We start from the raw sequence: 2,844 nt of genomic DNA on the forward strand, positions 1-2,844 counted from the left end.
AGCAGGAGGGAAGGTATGTGGCAGAGAAGACAAGCTATGGGAATGGCATGTAACCAAGGATTCAGGTGGGTGAACCTCCCGCCTGCTCATACCTATCTTAAGTGTGTTCACCCGCCCCATCTCATCACCCTTGCTCTCGCTGCGCTTTAAGTTGAATAAATAAACAATGCGAGTCAAGCACCTTATTTCGGTCTGTGAGCCTTTCTGTGACTTTTGGGGGTAGCCTGGAGTATAGTTGGAGGACATTCCTCAAGGTAACTTCCCAACTTCCTGGAAACAAAGCCAGAGACAGGCTCAAGTTTAGATTGTGGGTTGAACACACTGGGTGCCTGTGAACAACCTTGATTCTGGCTACCTGGGAGGTGAGGGGAGGATCATGGCATGGGGAGATCCTTTGAGGGTACACCCACCACCTCTTCAATGAACAAATGAATGAATGAACTGCATTGTCCTGAAAGAAAAGGACCAATTCCACATTCCCAGGAGGTGAGCCTCACCAAGCCAGGTTGGGGGTGGGTAACAAGTTCAGCAGTTAGCCAAGGCTGGTGGGCTGCAGAGGGCTGATTAATGCAGAAGTTGTAGAACTGAGCTGGCTTCATGTGAGGTTACCTGATCTCTAAGTAATGCCAAGTCTTTAAGCTTCAGGCTTTTATCTGAGGAGTTATGGCCACCTGGTCTGCTTCAGGCTAAAGACTCTTGGCGTCAGACAAAGCCAGCTTCCATGTAGTGATCCATCCTCAGTGTGGAGGCTTGATTGTCAAGTGAAACCTTAAGGGCAGTGATTCTTTAAATTCAACACACGCAAAACTACCTGGGGTTCTTTCTAACTGTACAGATTTCTGGTCTCCACGTGCAGGGGTTCTGCTTCAGTAGGCCTGAGGCAGTTGGGAGGGCTTTGAATTTTATATAAGCACTTAGGGAACTGGGAACAGGTGGCCCAAGGATCATAACAGGGGATAGGGCAGGTTTAACATTTATTTATTCAGGAAACATAATGGCCCTGTAAAATAGGTAATAGACAGATAAAACTAGGCTTTAAGGGATTAACTAAACTGCCCAAGGTCACAGCCAGTAAAAGGCAGAATTGGTATTCCAATCCCCTTAACTATAGCTGGTGCCTATTTAAGATCCAGAGAAAGAATAGTAGATGAACTAGCTGACTGCACACATACGCAGAGTTATCACCTCACATTCCCCAATACAAGTCCCTGTTTCAGCCAAACCGATGGTATCAGTTAGGAACAGGCTAGGTTATGCTGCAGTAACAAGTGAGCCACCACTTTCATTCCTTGCTCACGGTGTATGTCCATTGCAGGGACCTTGGTTTACTATAGCCAATCAGGGATCCAGATTGATGGAGATTTTATCTTGACATGTATTTCTATCACTGCAAAAGTAAGGAAAGGTGGACACTAGACCTTGAATCATGCATTTCTGCCTGGAATTGAATGACATGGGGGTCACGATGTCTCACACTTCATTGGCCGACTAAATCCCATGGCCATGGCTGAGTTTATTGGGGTGTAGAAATGTAACCAAAATTATAGTCCACCATGTCAACTCACTCGTAAGACCCTGAGTGTGCCTTCTCTGCTGTCTTTGCTCATGCTATTCCATATGCCCAAAATATCCTGTCCCTGCTTCTCAGCCACACTACCTGAACCCCACATCTAATTCAGCATCACCTGCCATCAGCTCCAGGCACCCTTTCTCAGCCCACTCAGGCTGGATTAGTTGTCCCAGGCTCCAAGACCCTGGAGGATCCTGGGCTTCTTTGTTTCTTTCTTTTTTAGTTTTACTACAGGGCACATGTACTCATTGGAGAGAGACAGGGAAAGTGAGAAATCACCCTAATACCGTGCTGCAATCCCTTCTCTTCCATTCTTCTCTCAGAATTTTGTATGCAAGCACACCCCATATGTTTTTCAAGCTGTTAGGTCTGGGCCTTGAACCACATAGTCGGCCAGGTGGGATGGCCACCAGCCACCAGCCACCAGCTGGCCCAATGCTGGGCTTATTTCTATCACAACAGATGTCCTGTTGCATTTCAATGGTCAGTTTCCTTGTCCATGCCCCCAGCCCACTGCACTTGGGCTCCCAGGCTAGCCCCTGCAAGGCAGGAGATTTGCTGAAGCCCAGGGGTGGAACAGTAGGAGGACTGAGAGCCGAATTTGGAGTTTTGTAGAACTGTCTTCCTTTTTCCCATAGGAACAGAATGTCTTGGGCATTAGAAAATGAGGAAGAGGAAGGTGAGCATTTTGTGACTTCAGGATGAGCCACTGCAGCTGGGGTAGGAGCCCCCCCCGCCCCCCGGCAAAAGGAGTGGGCTTTTCCCAAGGCCTCATTGCCCCATCATGGAAAGACTCACCTCAGACTTGGGTTAGTCACTGCCAGGAGCCAGCTGTGTCACTGTGGGTGAACACCAAAGGTCCCAGGCGATGACATTCTGTGGCTGGGGAAAAGATTTGCTGTCCTAGCCCCCGATGCCCATGAAAGGGCCTTGTTAGCAAAGGGACAGGTGTGTATGACTGGAGTCCTGTCATGCCACAGCCTGGGTCCTTGTCAAGGACAGGAAATTGAGGCCTGTCTGGCAGGGGCATTAATCTGACTCAGATGTGGTGGTGGTGGGTCTCCTGTTGGGTGTGGGGACCTGGGGTAACCACGGAGGAGAGGCTCAGGGGCCCAGAATTGTGCATGGGACTGAAGTACAGGGGCCTTGGTCTGCATAAGGCGACTCCATCACCCCCATCCGCTGTGGAGGCTCGGTCTTTCTACCTCACTTCCTTTTTTTTTTTTTTGGAGAGGTTTTTGCTATAGGGCGCGTGTGCTCGCCAGACAGAGAGA

General features: G+C 49.2%; 1 long non-coding RNA gene across 2 annotated transcripts in view; it reads right to left on the reverse strand.

The window, feature by feature from the left end:
* Nucleotides 1-214: 214 nt before the first annotated feature.
* Nucleotides 215-2,844, reverse strand: part of LOC102483810 (uncharacterized) — a 6,615-nt gene continuing 3,985 nt past the window's right edge. For both annotated transcript variants that reach the window (XR_001369847.1, XR_337650.1), the window contains exons 3-4: nt 2,369-2,452; nt 215-270 (exon numbers count right to left, since the gene is read on the reverse strand). This is a non-coding gene — a long non-coding RNA (uncharacterized LOC102483810). The remainder of the gene's footprint in view (nt 271-2,368; nt 2,453-2,844) is intronic.

The sequence above is a fragment of the Tupaia chinensis genome, unplaced genomic scaffold, assembly GCF_000334495.1.
Source record: "Tupaia chinensis unplaced genomic scaffold, TupChi_1.0 Scaffold148607_1, whole genome shotgun sequence".
Classification (NCBI taxonomy): Eukaryota; Metazoa; Chordata; class Mammalia; order Scandentia; family Tupaiidae; genus Tupaia; species Tupaia belangeri.